This window comes from Cupressus sempervirens, chromosome 8 (assembly GCF_028749045.1).
Source record: "Cupressus sempervirens isolate cs-2001-9-10 chromosome 8, ASM2874904v1, whole genome shotgun sequence".
Taxonomy (NCBI): Eukaryota; Viridiplantae; Streptophyta; class Pinopsida; order Cupressales; family Cupressaceae; genus Cupressus; species Cupressus sempervirens.
Window position 1 is genome coordinate 150,341,487 of NC_143125.1, and position 17,058 is coordinate 150,358,544.

Genomic DNA, 17,058 nt, shown 5'->3' on the forward strand with positions numbered 1-17,058 from the left:
ATTATACCTTGCATACATGGAAAGGGTGTATCCTTGCACACAATCGATTGACTGCTACACGGGAGCTCCCCTAGGTCACCTATTTGTAGCTCGATTGGCACAACATTCAAAATGGTTTGGCAATGGTTGTCATTTCAATGTGTCATTAGGATGCCTTGGGATTTATAAATAATTATTGGAAAAACAACAAAATAAAAAGCCCACTCTTTAACTTATCCAATACAAAACCTTACACACAAAGTCAACTCCACACAAATTGCAATACAAAATAGCACAGTCAATCAAAAGCACAAAATTTCAAAGCTAAAAAGCTAGAAACCTACCTATGAATGAACTTCATTCACCTCATCCTCCTATGGCATAGCCTCATATCCAACTCAGAATCCTTCAGCAACTCGGCGGGTTGCACTTCAGAAAGATTACACTCCTTCTCCTCATTAGGATACCTAATAACTACAATAGGACAAACGTAGTGGTGAACATAATAGTCGATGATGTTACCAAGCCTGCCCTTTGAGTTCCTCCTAGAAGCCCCAAATCCTTGACTCCCTATTATAACTACACTGAGGCTAAGCCTCTTGACCTCCAAATAGAGATGCTCCTTCATGTTGTGATCCTTGACGATGTGGATCTTAAAAGGAATATGGGCATCCACAAGGGGTTGCGCTAGATTAGTGGCCTTAGTAGATGTGAAATTGTTGAAGTCATCTTCGAGCTTCCGCTATGACTCCTCATCTGTATTGTTGTCCTCAACAAAGAGATCAATGGAACCCCAATTGACACTGTAAAGGACACTTGTGGGGTACACATAAACCAAAATCATGTTGTCCCCAGGCTGTAGATAACAAAAGGAGGGAGTCTATGTGCTGATATGGTGCCCCAGTTGACACCAATGTCTATTGCCTTCACACTGCAAAGCCCTTTTACTTTTCCACTCAACAAGCACGCATTTATCTTCATGTGAAATAAAAAAAATGTATTTTAACATAATGAAGCCCATGTTGGTCAAAATTTTGACCAACACGAGCATCGATTTTTTAAAAAAGATCTATTTCCTTGCATATTTCGATGAATTTGACCCCATTTGAATAGATGGTCAAAAATTTTGGTCTAAAAAATGGGGTCAAATGTACTAGTGTTTCATCACAATATTTCTAATAATGTGCCTAATGGTTTACCTCCTTGTGAGAAGTATTAGTCACTATTTGGATTTGATAGCTGGAGCTAGTTTTCTTAATAAAGCACCACATAGATTGACACCTACTAAAAATGTTGAGTTGAATAGACAGGTGCAAGAATTTCTTGAAAAGGGTTTGATTAGATAAATTTGAGTCCTTGTGTAGTACTTTTTGTAATAGCACCTAAGAAAAATGGGGAATGGAGAATGTGCACTAATTCTAGAGCTATTAGCAAGATCACAGTAAAGTATCAATTTCCCCTAGGATGGATGACATAATGGATTGTACGAGTGGAGAAAAGTATTTTACCAAGATTGATTTGAAATGTGGCTATTATAATATTAGATTTAGAGAAGGAGATCAATGGAAAAATTCTTTTAAGAATAATGAAGGCTTTTATGAATGCTTGGTTATGCCTTTTGGTTTAACTAATGCACCTAGCACTTTCATGAGGCTAATGAATTAACTTTTGAAGAAATTCTCGAGTAAGTTTATGATTGTATATCTTGATGACATTATGGTATTTAGTAAGACTAAAGAAGAACACTTTGATCATATCAGACAAGTATTGTGGAGATTGAAGGAAGATAAATTGATGATTAACTTAAAGCAATGTTCATTTATGAAGGAAGAAATTGTGTATCTTAGTTTTGTCATTTCAGCTAATGGTTTGAAGATGGATCCTAAAAATGTAAAACCTATTCTTGATTGGACTACACTTGAGAATGTTGGAGAAATTAGATCATTTCATGGATTAGAAATTTTCTATAGGAAGCTCATCAAAAATTTCAGTTTAGTTTGAAATGCTATGAAAGAAACTATCAGGAGTGACAAAAGAGATTTCAAGTGGACACATGGAGCACATTAGAGTTTTGAAACATTAGAACAAAGAGTAGAAAAATTACCTACACTTATTTTTCTTGATTTCAGTAAAGTTTTTCAATTTGATTGTGATGCTAATGGAAATGCCATTGGAGTTGTTTTGAGTCAAGAAGGAAGACGCATAGCTTTCTATAGTAGTAATTTAAATGATGTTAAGAAAAGATATTCATTTTATGATGAAAATTATAATCTATTATCCAAGATTTGAAGTGGAGACATTACATAATGCCTAAATATTTTTTGTTTTTCACTGACCATAAAGATTTGCACTATTTGGGAAGCTAGAACAACTTGATTTAGAGACACATGAAGTAGGTTGAATACTTGCAGAATTTTTCCTTTGTGATAAAACATAAAAGTGGATAGTCAAGAAAAGTTTGTGATGCTTTGAGAAAAAGAAGTAATTTATTGATAGAAATAAGAATTAAGGTACTTGTTTTTGATGATTTGAAGCACTTGTATGAAACTTATCCTAATTTTCAAAACCTTGGAAATCTTGTAAGAACTAGTTGATGAGTGAGTTGAATAAGTGGATTGATTATTTCATTCAAGAAGATGTGTTGTTTAAAGGAACTAAGTTATGCATACCTATAGGATCTATAAGAGATAATACCATGAAGGACATGTTAGAATGATTTAGAATAACTAAGAGGGGGGTTGAATTGGTTATCCTTAGGTCCAAATGTATTGATTAAACTTTTGAATACTTCAAACAACTTATATTTATTCATTAAGTAGATTGATATATGTAGAAACTTATCAGTAACATAAACTTACAGTCCACTTTCCCAATATTCACTAACTTGCAGCATGTAAAACTTTAAATAGTAAAACATCTCAAAAAAACATTCACACAAGTAAGACATCAGGATTTAATGTGGGAACCCAATTTTGGAAAAACCACCAATAACATGTCACTAATTGTTTACTCTTATGAAGTAAGATATATTAGGAGCCAACCCTATTAAAGGTTACAATACACAATGTTAGGTGTGACTCTATTAAAGGATTTAATCACCATGTTAGTTGTGGCCTTGTTAGTGGACTTAAGAACATTCTATTAGAATGTCACCTTGATTAAAGGATTTATAAATAACTAGAAAGGATTTTAACTAATACAATGGTTAGAACATAATAGTATGTAGATTTGAGTTTTTATTTTGGGCAAGATGTAGGAACAGTGGTGCTTAGGGTTTAATGATTGGAAAGATGGTGGTTTCAAGGATAGAGGAAGGAAGAATATGCAACAAAGGATATTTGATCCCTTTCGAAGGCCTAACAATTTGAACTATTGGGGCTATAGAAATGGCAGATGAAAAATGGCTGGTAGACATGACCAATAGAGAAATCACTAAAGAAAAGTTGGGAAAGTTAATGAAAGAGGGGGACAAGATGGGACTGAGAGGATCAGAAAATTTGGAAACAATGGTCACCCAATGCAATGGTTTATCTCTTATAACTTGGGGGGGAAGTAGATTTTGGAAATATTTCTCAACACTTGTGGAAACCATATGTAATGGAAAACTAGAAAAAATAGAGGATTGAAGATCTACAGTAGGAAAGATGTGTAGTGGATAAGGTTATAATAGAGAAAATACCTTGAAAGGAGAAGGTAAGTTTTCTAGAGAGTAATATGTTCTTTCTAAAGTGGGGAGGGCCATGGCCTACAATAGGAAAGCTAAAAAAAATGGTGTGATAAAAAATAGGGGTAAGTAAAAGATTTTAAAATTTTGGAAAATGGTTTTTACATGGTCACAGTGGACATGCTCGAGATAGGGACTGGATTTTGAATGGAGGATTGTATTTTATGGAAGGATTTGGTTTTTATATGAAATCATGGGTTCTAAACTTTTACCTAACAAAGAAAATCATTAAACATTTTCGTATCTGGGTGGGTCTGCAAAATCTCTTGCAAGAAGGCTGGAATGATTACTCTTATTAGCTAATAGGAAAAAAGTTGGGAGCCTTTGTGAAAGTAGTGAAAATGGTGGATAAGATAACCTTTCAAATGTTCCCTAGGATATGTATTATATGGAATGATTGAGCTCTATTCAAATAATGGTGTGTGGAGACAACCTCTATCAATAGAGGAAGAGTTAATGGTGTGTGAGTATTGCCTCAGTTAAGACCATGATTCTAAAAAATGTGGGAAAGAGGGGTACCTGAAAGGAAAGGAAGAGGAAATTATTTTGAATAGGGTGATGGAGATGTCTAGGGTATGGAAGGTGATGCAAAAGATAAAGGAGAGAGACTAAATAGATATTGTGGTAGATCTGGAAAGTGTTTTGATTTTGAAAGAAAGAAGAATAACTTGCAAAAGAGTGTTTGTGTGGGGGGTTGGGACATTATGATAGAGGAGGAGGATAGTTAAGAAGAGAGGAAAATTCTAAGGGATAAAGATAGTAAGCAGGATCATATGAAGTTTAAAAGAGAGGCCTAAAATCCAGAAATAGAAAGGGACAAGATAGGCTCAAAATGTCTATCAACTATTGGGGAAAGAGTTTATAATAAAAAATCTTTGCAAGGTAAGATCAATCCTCAAGCGTTAATAAGGAAGGTAGATCAAGGTCAAGGGATTGAGGAATGCATAGAGGAAGAAGGGGGGAATGGAACAAAGGAAGATTTATGTTATGTTTCAAGGAAGAAGATAATAGGCTATTCCTAGAAGAGGAAGGTGTAGGGTGTGATGGTGAATTTTTTCAAGATATAAAGATTTCCCCTATAAGAAACTTGATTACAAACATAATAACCCAGCCAAAATAAACCTAGACAAACTAACCCAGCCATAATAACCCAATCCAAAATAACCCAGAGTCAAAATAACCCATGGACAAAATAATCCCATAAGATTATAGAGAAAGGAAACCAAAATTTATAAATTACAAGTATATTTCTAAGAAAAAAAATTATTCAAATTTTCAATTAAAGTGTCAAATTATGAGCAATGCCTCTTATATAATCTAAAATATTACTATTGTCATAACCATCAACTAGTCTTTTTAGTCTTTTTTTGAGTTCATGGTATTTTTTCCTGCTTGGTTGTATAGTGTGTCCAGCCATATATTTCTCTATTTTATTCTCTTAGTGATAGTGATCAACTTCTGTTTGATAGTGATCATCTCAATTTTTGGAGCATGATTATGTCTTGTACTGCTAATCACATCACCAATTTTTTTTGTGTTGTAGTATAGCACCGACTTGAACATTTATTTGTAAAATATTCTGCACAATGTTGGATCATTTTATTGACACCTTCTTGATGAAGTAAATATGTCTAACCATTTAAAATGAGTAATTTCTTATGTTTTGAGTTGTTAAAAATTGAAGAGGCGTTGTATATATTAAAAATTATGAAGAATTTCTTGATTCCCTAAAAGTATAATTATTTTTATATACTTTATAGAAGCCCCTAGAAAAATTTAATATAATGTTTTAAAAATTATATTAAAATTTATTTTTTTTTTAATTTTGATTTCTCTTTTTCTTATCACTCTACACTCTCTTCATTCTTCTCCCATTCTTCCTTCCTTTACTTCTCTAAGCTCTTAATTTTACCACTTTATATATCCTCTTAATGCCTCTTCATAATGCCTTTTAACTTACATCTTTTCATAATAACTCTTATTTAGCTTATTTTTATGAATTTTGATTTCTCTTTTTCTTATCACTCTACACACTCTTCATTCTTCTCCCTTTCTTCCTTCCTTTACTTTTCTAAGCTCTTAATTTTACCACTTTATATATCCTCTTAATGCCTCTTCATAATGCCTTTTGACTTACATCTTTTCATAATAACTCTTATTTAGCTTATTCCCACGAATTTGTCTTTATTTTTATAATTATTTACCATTTTATAAGTTATTTAAGCATATTAAAGATGTTTTAATGCTATTAGGGGTATATAATGGATATATGGTCTAGAAATGACCTAAATATCCTCTATGGTGCCTCACAATCCCTTTTTAAGCATACTAACTTGATCTAGAACTACTATGGGTTATTTTGTCCATGGATTATTTTGTCCTTGGATTATTTTGACCATGGGTTATTGTGACCCTGGGTTATTGTTTCCTTGGGTTATTATGGCAGGGTTATTGTGTCCAGGGGTTATTTTGGCCGAGTTATGAGATGCTCTACTAAAGATTCTTGCATGGAAGAGAATTTGGATGAGGAAGATCTAGATAAGGAGGATGGAAAATTAAGGGAAGAGGATTTCTTAGGTTTGGTTGATAAAATTTCTTTAAATGAAAATACAACTCTAGCAAAAATTGAATGAAAGAATCATAAAATTTAGGTTGGGGAAAATCAAAAAAGAGGGCGTCAAACTATAAATGATTTAATCTAGATAGCTCAAAGTAAAAGATGCCAAATTAAAATAAAGGAAAGAAGGGGGAAGACCCCTTCCTGAAGAGGATGAAGGTCCTTTCTTGGAATGTCAGAGGTTGTAATGCCCCTAAAATAGTTTTTTCATTCAAGAGAGGCTTTGATCAAATGAGACTTGGTGTTGTCCTTCTACAGGAAACAAAGATTAAAAGGGAAGATGATCTAGAAGTAAAGAGAAAATTTGGAAAATGGTTTTGTGAATGGGTTGCAGGAGTAGGAGCTTCTGGGGGTGTAAGTGTGTTATGGAAGGAGGACACGGTCAATGTTATTTTTTATGCAATGAGAAAGCAATTAGCAATGGCTAAAGATAAGGTCAAGACAACTTGAAGTGGAATTTAATGTGGTAAATTTTTATGGTCTTGTGCAAATTAGGGAAAAAAAAGAACTTTGGAATTCTCTAATAGATGAATGGAGGCCCTTCAAGATGAGATAATAGTGTTAGGGGGGATTTCAATGCTATTCTCTATCTAGGGGAAAAGAAAGGAGAAAGATTTTGGAGAACAATAAATCAAGAAGGCTTCTCAACCTTTGTGACAAAAAATGGTCTAGTGGATATTCCCTTTAAACAAGGTAAGTTTACATGGACTAATAGGAGGTCAGAGTTTGTAACTATTGGTGAAAAATTGGATAGATTTCTAATGAGAAGAGGTTGGAATTAGGTTGAATGGATGGTAGAATTATAAATAATGCCTATACATGGTTTGGACCACATCCCAATTGGGCCTAGAATACAAGAAGAATCCTCACCAGATCAATGCCCTTTCAAAATTGAAGCAATGTGGTTGTGGGAAGATGGGTTTAAAGATCTGATAGAGAAATAGTGGAGAAATGCCCCTTTTTTCAAGTAATAAGGCCTATATTATTTTAAAAATTTACAATTTATAAAGGAGAAGTTAAAGTTGTGGAATAGGGAATCCTTCCAAAACATTTTTCGAAAGAAAGTGGAGTTAGAACTCCCATTAAAGGAACTAAATGACTGAGTGATTTTGTAGGGTATGGGGGAGGAGGAGTTTAAGGAAGAGAAAAAGCTAAAGAAGGAATATGAGGAGATTATTTCAAGGGAGAAGGTGTTTTGCAGATAGAAATCTAGACAGAAATGGTTGAATGAAGGTGATACAAACAAGAAAATTCTTCCATAATTTAGTTTAAGCTAGAAGAGCTCATAATAGGGTTTTCTCTATTATAAATCCAAAAGGGGTTTTGGTGAAGGACCTAGAGGGGTTAAAGAAGGAAGTTATCTCCTTTTTCCAAAATAGAGGAAGGTTGGATGAAGTTCTAGATTGCATTCCAAATTATATAACAGAAGAACAAAATAGAATGACATTTGCAAAAGTGACAAAGGAAGAAGTAAAGTGTGCTCTATGGGGGTTAGGAAAGGATAAAAATCCTAGGTCGGATGGTTTTACAAGAAGGTTTTTTAGGCTTTTTTGGGATTTTTTGAGGCATGAAGTGTGGGAAGTTGTAGAGGAATCAAAGAAAGGGGGTTTTTTTTTAAAGATTTAAATAACACCTTCATAGCACCGGTGCCAAAGAAGGTGTTAAATATAGGAATTACTGGGGGGGTGAATCAATAATTTACAAACTTTAGTCACCAACAAGATATTATTTATTAATTTGAACCATACATAAGAAGTAAAAAAGTAATGCTAAATAGTAATAGTAACCATGCACAAAGATAACCCATAACACCATATTTTGTTAACTATGGAAACACTAGCCAAGAGAAGACCCCAATGGGGATCATACCCACTAGATAATATACTAATATGTATGTTCCTTGTTAGAGGATGGAACCTGTTAGGAGTTAAAGAGAAAATTCAATATAGAGAGTCCTTTTTAGGAGATTTTGAATCCCTATGAGGAGATTCCAACCCTATTAGGAGTTATAGTACAATAGATGCAAGAAGAGCTCACTTCCCAAACATGCACTTCCAATTAAAATAAGAGCTCATTACCCAAACAAGTAATTATTCCTTAGGTATATAGATGTTGTAACTTCTTTCTTGACTAATCTCTAACCTTGACTTGATCTCAAATCACAAAATTAGGTTCTCAAAACTTTGCATATATCGCTTCACAAAATAGTTCACATATCATTTATCACAATACAATTGCACACTTCTTTTTGCAAGATTTTTTTTGCATAAATACCATGCCTTTTCACAAAAAATTTCTAGGTCTGCTAAGATCATAATATACTTTTCCAACTTAGAGTAAACATCTAGGATGTCAGCCCTAATTGGTCAAGTAATTATTTTGTAAACAAAATAATTCCTTTACCTTTAATTTGGATATCCTATTTCACTAGTAAAATGTGAATAACTCTTTTTTGTATAGTCCATACTGATGTTTGAGGTTATATACATCATCATCAATATGTATGCTATCTCCATCTAACTTTTCTATTCATAATATGATTTCAGTAACAAGTTACATACAAAACAATATACTGTTGTAAACCAATTTCATACTTAGACAATTTTTTGGTAACTAAAGCTAAGTATCTTTATTTTTGAGGTTATCTACAAGAATTTACATCATGTGTTGCCATAAATGAAAAAATTACATATCTTCATTATCCAATTGTCAACAATCTCCCCCTTTCGCATTGATGGCAACAAAATAGGGAAAAATTGGCTAAGTAACAAAAACTTGTCCAAAACATTTCAATATCAATACATTAATCATCTTTTACAATTGATCCATGTTACACATGCTCCCCCTTTCAATATGATTTCATGCGTTACCTTAGAATTTTCTTATGCATCTTCTCCCCATTTGACATCAATGATAAAGGTTGAAATGTCAAAAAAATTGTCAAAATTGTTCATTTGTTGTCAAAAACTCAGTTCATCTACCTTAAGCTAATAATATCTTCATGCAATCATCAAAACTTGCTTTGAGACTATTTTAACCATTTACCCATGTGTCCTTGGTTGTTTCAGCAGAAGTGAGAATTGCACATAGGGCATATGAAGTAATTTCAACTACATTAAGATTGGATTATAAGAAATTTGAATAGGTGTCCTTGGCTTTGACACATTCCTCCAACTCTCTCTCTATAGATGATATCTTTAGAGAAATAGACTCTTTGAATTCTGATAGTCTCTTCAAAAAAAATTCTTTCTCAAGTTCCAGTTTCTTGATATCATTGTGAACACCGGCCACTTGTCCTTCAAAGTCATCAACTTTGTTGGAAGGTTGTTATCTGGTTTGTTAGAGCTTCTAGCTCACTCAACCTTCCTTCAATCTTTTTGTCAAAATTATTGGTAAACTTATGAGATAAAGTACACTTAATGTACAATACCTTTCCATCATGTTCAAATCTCTAAAGTTCCTTGATATAAGTATTAAGACACAACAAATCATTCTTGATATTCTAACAAATGGTGTTAAATAAATTAGCATCATGAGAAATATGGGCCTTGGACTTTTAAAAATTCAACAAATAAATTCCTCATTAAAAGACTTTAACACTACTTGTGCCCTCTATTTGGGATCTGCCTCTATATGCTTGACTGCCAAAGTATTGTGTAATATATCAGTTACCTCCATTAATGTTCTTTGCAAGCTCTTTACTTTTCTCTTCTTCTCAATTAGTTTTGCCAGAGTGATATCAAGTCAATTTGATCATCATCATCACTTGTTAGGATAGCAAGCAAAAGTGGAGTAGATGAACTTGATATTTTAGTTTCATCTTCCTTTTGCTTCTTCTCTACTACCTCCTTAGCTCTTTTCTCTTCTTTCTCTTTCTCCTCCTTTTCTTTTCTTTCCTTCTCTTTTTTTTCTTCTTTCTTTACTCTTTTCTTATTTTCTTCCTCTACTTTTCTTTTCATTTCTTCTTCAAGTGATTTTTGCTTGGATTTTTTGATCTTTCTCTTTCCTGCCTCTAATTGCCTCTTTTATTCTTCAATTTGTTTCAACTGATCTTGAATGACCACTACCTAGGATTCAAGCTAATTGAAACTTTCAAAAGGGTTAGTCTCATCAATGTTGATAGTAACATTGGTGTGGTCAATCTGCATAGTGTCACCACTTACTGACACTTCTAAAGTTTTAGGTGTTGGTGTAGGTGTTGCCTTTGACTCTGTCATCATCTGACTAATACTTGTAGTTATTGTACTCCTTATTGTATTCTTCTCACCCACCATAAATAGAAATGATCTCACCTTATTCATCAAGTACGGTGCTAGTTTGTTCAACAATTTTTGACTTCTTCCTCATCATCTATTTTGCATATGGTCCTTATCATGGACTTCCAAAGTTCCATATCCTCTTCTTGAGGTGGTGCTTTCTTCTCAATAAGTTTATCATAGACTTTCTGATTTATTGTACCTTCAATATTCTCAAGTTTTAGATTGTTAGCTATCATATATCTCATAGTAGAGATATCAATTTGATCTTTCTCAATATCATTATATAAATCATAAAATTTGTTCATCAAAACAAAGTTCCCTTCATTTGCAATGGCTAAGTTGATCTTCTCAATCTTTGGCTTCCAAGGTTGCCTTGCTTCTCCTGTTGTATATTTAGAAATAGTAACTTTCTCTACCTATTTTACTTCCTATTCTTCTTCTTCTTCTTCACTAGATTCCACAATTGTCAACAATGGCTTCTGGTCCAATAGTCTATTGCTTGACTATTTTAGTCTCAGCAGTCACAGCTTCTACTAATCTTTTAGATTTTCTCTTCGGCTCACATGGTTGTTCAGCTAATACTGCAGCATATTGAATGCTTTGTTCTGAAGGTGTCTCTGTAATTGACACACTAGATGGTTGCCCAATTGATAATGGTTGCACATACATTATTCCTTGTTTCATTGTTTGCTTAACTGCTTGTAACTCACTTTTTTCATATCGGCCTCAATTAGAGATTTCTTCATTATTGTCTTAATATTCTTGTGAGATTCTTTCTCTAAGGATGTTTCATAAGTTGACTAGGTAATTTCTTCATATGTCCCAAATCTTTACTCATCTTGTTCCTTTGTGGAGTTCAACAATAGATTAATATATCCAATTGCTACATCATCACTTAACTCATAACCTAAGGGATCAAGGAATGTTTCTCAAGGTTTTTCTACTTGAATATGAGTTAAATGTATATTAACCATAATACATATATCATTTTGAATCTTTCTACAGCTATAGGTCTAAATCTTTGTTTCATCCCATTCTGAAATTTTTTCATGATCAAATTTTTTTTGTCCAAGATTTTGTCTGTTGGATGTCTTCTACATAAATATATAATTTTTTCCATGGTACATCTCTCACTACTCATAATCATTGTAACTGATAAGTATGGAAATCTCTTATGTACATGAAAGAATATATGATTGATTAATGATTAGAATCTAAACACACCATTCTTGGTCCTTTTGCTTTTCTTTAAGTTTTCAAGGAGTTGCACTCTCATAATTTCACTTAGGTTAACTTGTTCTTTCTCAACACAAATCTTATAAGTTTCATATATGAATCCTACTGATAATTCATCAATCTTAGAACTTGCACAAATAGAATAGGAAATTATTCTTCTTAGGAATCTTACATCATCTTGTTTAATGGTGCTAATCACTATGGTCTTCCCATTATAAACTGCCTTAGTGTAGCTCTCAACCATTTTCTTAACTAGTTTCTCACCTATAGGTACACTACCTTGTTTGCTAAGACCAGTTACCACATGAATAAGGTTAGAAGAAATGTCAACTACACTGTCTTCCATCCACAATTTTCCATCATGAATTCTACTTAGCATAATCTGTGTCCATTCCTCAGTATCAAGTATGTGGTAGAAATGATATTTGACTAAGATGAAATGATATTTCACTAAGTGTAAATATTTTACATGTTCAAATATGGGCTTTATTGAAATATCATGGTTAAATACAATTTCCATATCTTTGTTCATATACTCGCTCCCAATAGTTTCAAACTTGCTATTGAGATAACTTCCTATGTCTTCCAAATACACTACGTAGTTTGGAGGTATAGATAATGTTGAATTAGGGTTTCCTTCTAAAGGTTTCATAGAAACAACCTTTAATTTTGGTCTCTTCTCATCCTCAACATTATGAACTATTGAAATATCCATGATTTTATCAAATATAAACTTTATCAAAGAAATCCTATGGAGAAACGATAAAATACCTCTTTCTGAAATAGGGTTTAGTTTGAAATCACCTTGTCAAGTCACTTCTAAGTGTTATATGCTTCTGATGTGATCGCAATGAAGTGTTAATCAAGTTTTTACTCCATTTTATTCATTCAATTTGAACTTTCATTTATTGCATACTTTGCAAACATGAAAAAGTTGTCAATTACATTCTAAAATTAAATATCTACTTGAAATATTTGTTCAATCTTCAAATGTTACTTGATATTTACCATAGCTTCCTTGCATCATGACAATACTCCAAGGAACTTTTCTCCATATAATTTATAAAAACATAATTTTCATCTTTTGCTATATAATTAACTTTCTCTATTATAACAGTAACTCTTAATTCCTTCATGACAAATTCCACTAAACTCCAAATTATAGGTGAGCTTAGCTACAATCTAAACTTATCTCAATACACCTTTTCCTACCTTTGCTACCTCTAGTTCGACCTCTAAATGAAGTTGCAAATTCTAGTGTTGTGAACAAGCTTAATTCAATTTTGTTGAATCAAACTCGATTGCTGACTTCAATTTTCTTGTCTCTACATCATCTAACTTTTCTTTAGAAATATTCAATCCCTTCACAAATGCCTCCTTAAGTTCTTCTCGAAGTTCATTTATGAAATTCATTTGTTCCTCATTTTCTTTCTTAGTTCCAGAGTTCTTTTCATGGTTCCTTCTGTCATTTTTGACGTTTCTTCCATCGTTCCTTCTATTTCTAAAGTTTCTTCCATTTTTCCTTCTATCTCTAAGGTTTTTTTCTATTCTAGAATACTTTGCTATATGTTTGAATTTGTTGCATAACTAACATGTTGGGGCTCTACTTTAGGATTTTTTTGATCAATAGGTGCTTGACAATTATGGGCTATGTGTCCAAACTTGTTACACTTATAACACACAATCTATCTTCTTTATTCATAAGGCCTTCCTTCTCTCAATGTCCTCTCATTAGATCTCAAACTTTCCATATATCGCTTCATAAAATAGTTCGCATATCATTTATCACAATAGAATTGTACACTTCTTTTCACAAGATGTCCTTTACATAAATATCATGCCTTTTCACAAATTGTTTCTAGGTCAGCTAAGACCATAATATACGTTTCCAACTTAGAGTAAAGATCTAAGATGTCGGTCCTAATTGGTCAAGTAATTTTTGTAAACAAAATAATTCCTTTACCTTTAATTCTATTGTTATGTTTCACTAGTAAAACATGAATATCTCTTTTATGTACTAGTTGTACTGATATCTAAGGTTATATACACCATCATCAACATGTATACTATCTCCATCTAACTTCACTAGTCAAAATATGACTTCAATAACGAGTTACATACAAAACAATACACTTTTTTAAACCAATTTCATACTTAGACAATTTTCTGGATACCACAAGCTAAGTATCTTTATTTTTGAGGTTTTCTACAAGCATGTACATCATGTGTTGCCATAAATGAAAAAATTTACATATCTTTATTAGCCAATTTTCAATAGAAGGATGCATGTAGGACCTTTGAGGAGTTTCAACCTATCTCATTATGTAATACTATTTACAAAATTAATTCAAAGGTCATAAAAAATAGACTTAAGAAGGTATTAAGTGTTGTGATTTCTAAGGAACAAAGTGGTTTTTCTCTGGGTAGATCCATATTTGAGGGTTTTATAATAGCTTGTAAAATGATTTACTCAATAAGAGTTTAAAAACTGAGTAAAATGATGGTAAAGTTAGACATAAGGAGCTTATGATGAAGTTTAAATGGATTTCCTATTGAAAGTTTTGGCCAAATTTGGGTTTACTACAAGATGAATTAGTTGGGTGAATGGGTGTATTGGTTCAACAAGGTTCTTTGTTCTTTTTAATGGAAGTCCCCAAGGTTTTTTTTAAATGGAAAAAGGCATAAGACAAGGTAACTCCTTATCCCCCTTTCTTTTTATCATTTTAGCTAAAGTTTTGGAAAGGTTGATCGGGGTTAAAAGAGATGTAGGAAAATAGAAAGGAGTAAAGGTTGCTAGTGAAGTGGAGGCTATGTCACATCTATAGTTTGTAGATAATACATTCCTAGTTGGCAATGCTTTAGAGAGAGAAGCCAAATTGATGAAGAAGATGTTAGAGCTTTATGGGAAAGTTTCAGGCTAGAAGATTAATTGGCTAAAATTAGATATTAACACCCCTCTAAGTAAAAAATTAATGATTAGTAGAATTCTAAACATCAAATGTGTTGGAGTTACAATTGGGAAGAGAGTAAACTTCTAAGGTGGGGGTGAATCAGGAGTTTAAACTTGGACCCATAGAACTTTCACCATTCATTCATCACATGCATAAACAAATAAGTTGAAATAACATGTAAATCATACGCATATAAATCATGTAAATATGTAATCAATCACACACATGACACTAGATATGATTACCCAAAAACCCTCCAATTGAGAAGGTAAAAACTGGGGTGGGGATGACACCCACAAATCTTCACTACTGCAGTAATAAAGTGTATCCAATGAAGGTTACAATGATTTGACCATGAATCATGGTCTTCCCTATGAAATTCATGCCTTGTCAAAGGCTTACAAAGATTGCTAGGTCTCACCTTGTTAGAAGATTTCAACACCCTATTAGATGTGTGTCTGGTTAAAGGACTTCGACTTATAATTAAGTAATCACTTTATTAAAGGATTTCATATAGCCTATTAGGACTACTTTGTTAAGAGATTTAACTAAAATCACCTATTCAAATGTCTCAGCATAGATCCTATGATTGGCACTTTCTTGCCTAATAACAAATCACCTCTACAAAATGTCTTTTTGATCCTTCATGATCTGATATGTCTATGTTGTATCCTTCTCTATCCTTTGTTCTTCTATAAATAATTATACAATTCACTCTTACTTCTAAGTCACCTTGAATGCTTTGCAAACTATTTTGTTCACTCTTCCAATTCAATCATTCACCCTTCCATTCATTAATAAAGATTTTAGGGCTTCGTCCTTCTTAAGAAGACTTAGGTGGCTTAGGGTTAGGAATGAATCTATTGCTAAGAGATCCATTTTTCTACTTAAACCTTCCCATTATCTGATTGGTTGCATTTAATTACATAGGGAATCCAAATATAGATTCACCTTTATCTTCAAAAGATTGTAATCTATCCTTAAATCAACTCAAAAATGGTTTACACAGTTGTTTGTGCCATTACAAACAAATATGTAAAAACTATGTCACTTTGCATATGAATTCACTGATGCTTGGCATGCATTGTATTTCTACTTTTGACTGAGCACCTACATTACTCGACATCCACTATTTACTCAGCACTTGATTATTCGGCATGGTCTATCTGCTTGGCACTTGAGTGACTAGGCACTCATTACAACTCAACATGGTCTAATATTTACATATTGTGCTCGGCATGTATTACTAGTTTGGCATGAACTGAGTAAATGACTTAAGTGTGTTGACACTCACTTGTCAAAACCAATCTAAGATCAACAATCTCCTCCTTTGACATGAGTTTCAAAAACACTTAAATATACAATAATCAACCTTAATCTTCTCAAGCATAACATATCCATGACTCAGCTTATATACAAAACTTCAAAATTTCAAAATTATGCAATAACCTATATACTTCAAAATTGGTAACTCCTCATGAGTTAATATGTCTAATTTGTATCCAAAATCGGTGCTCCTCTCTAACTTCAATGCATTGTATCTAATACTCTTTCATCTAATATGCTTTGTCTTAGCTAATATATGTATCTATTTGCTACTTTCCTCTTCAAAAATGAATCTCCCCCATTCTTTATTCTCCCCCATTTATTGTTATATCTTCCTCTTTCTTTATTCTCCCCCTTTTTGACACTTATATCAAATGGGCTATACACTTATAGTGTGTTTGTCCAAAAATGATTTATGGAAACCCATTCTAATCTTGAGGACTACATCCCAATTGTTACATACAACATCCAATGACTTGATTTGGATTGCAATCTCAGTAGCAAGGTGCACTAGGCCATCTAAGGTAGAAAGATCAGGGTCTTTATTCAGTAGAGTCTCGGCATAACAATTTGGCTCCTATCCTAGCCTCATCTACTATCAATATAGATAATTGACTTTGTGTTTGAAGTAATGTTCTAAAATGTTTCTCACTTTGAGTTGGGTTCTAAGGTAGCTTAATACCTGATATGTTGAGGTTTCTCTCTAGGCTCAAAATATGGCTCCTAATCTCTTAAGTGAAGAGTGTACACTCACATAACTTTGTGTATAGTGAGAATATATTCTCAAGTACCTTCTTCACCTCTTCAACCTTAGTTTCCCATGCAACTTGAGTTAGTGCTATTTCACTAGATATTTTATCATTCACCTTTCCTTGAAACTTCTTCTCAAACCATTCTAAAAGTTTTGCAGTAGTATCAATGTCTTCATTACTAACCTTTTACACTATATCTATCAATTTTTCTATT

The 17,058-nt window shown here is 32.8% G+C and overlaps 1 pseudogene; it reads right to left on the reverse strand.

The window, feature by feature from the left end:
- Positions 1 to 323: 323 nt before the first annotated feature.
- LOC149541996 (universal stress protein PHOS32-like) overlaps positions 324 to 17,058 on the reverse strand; it is a 106,615-nt pseudogene continuing 89,880 nt past the window's right edge.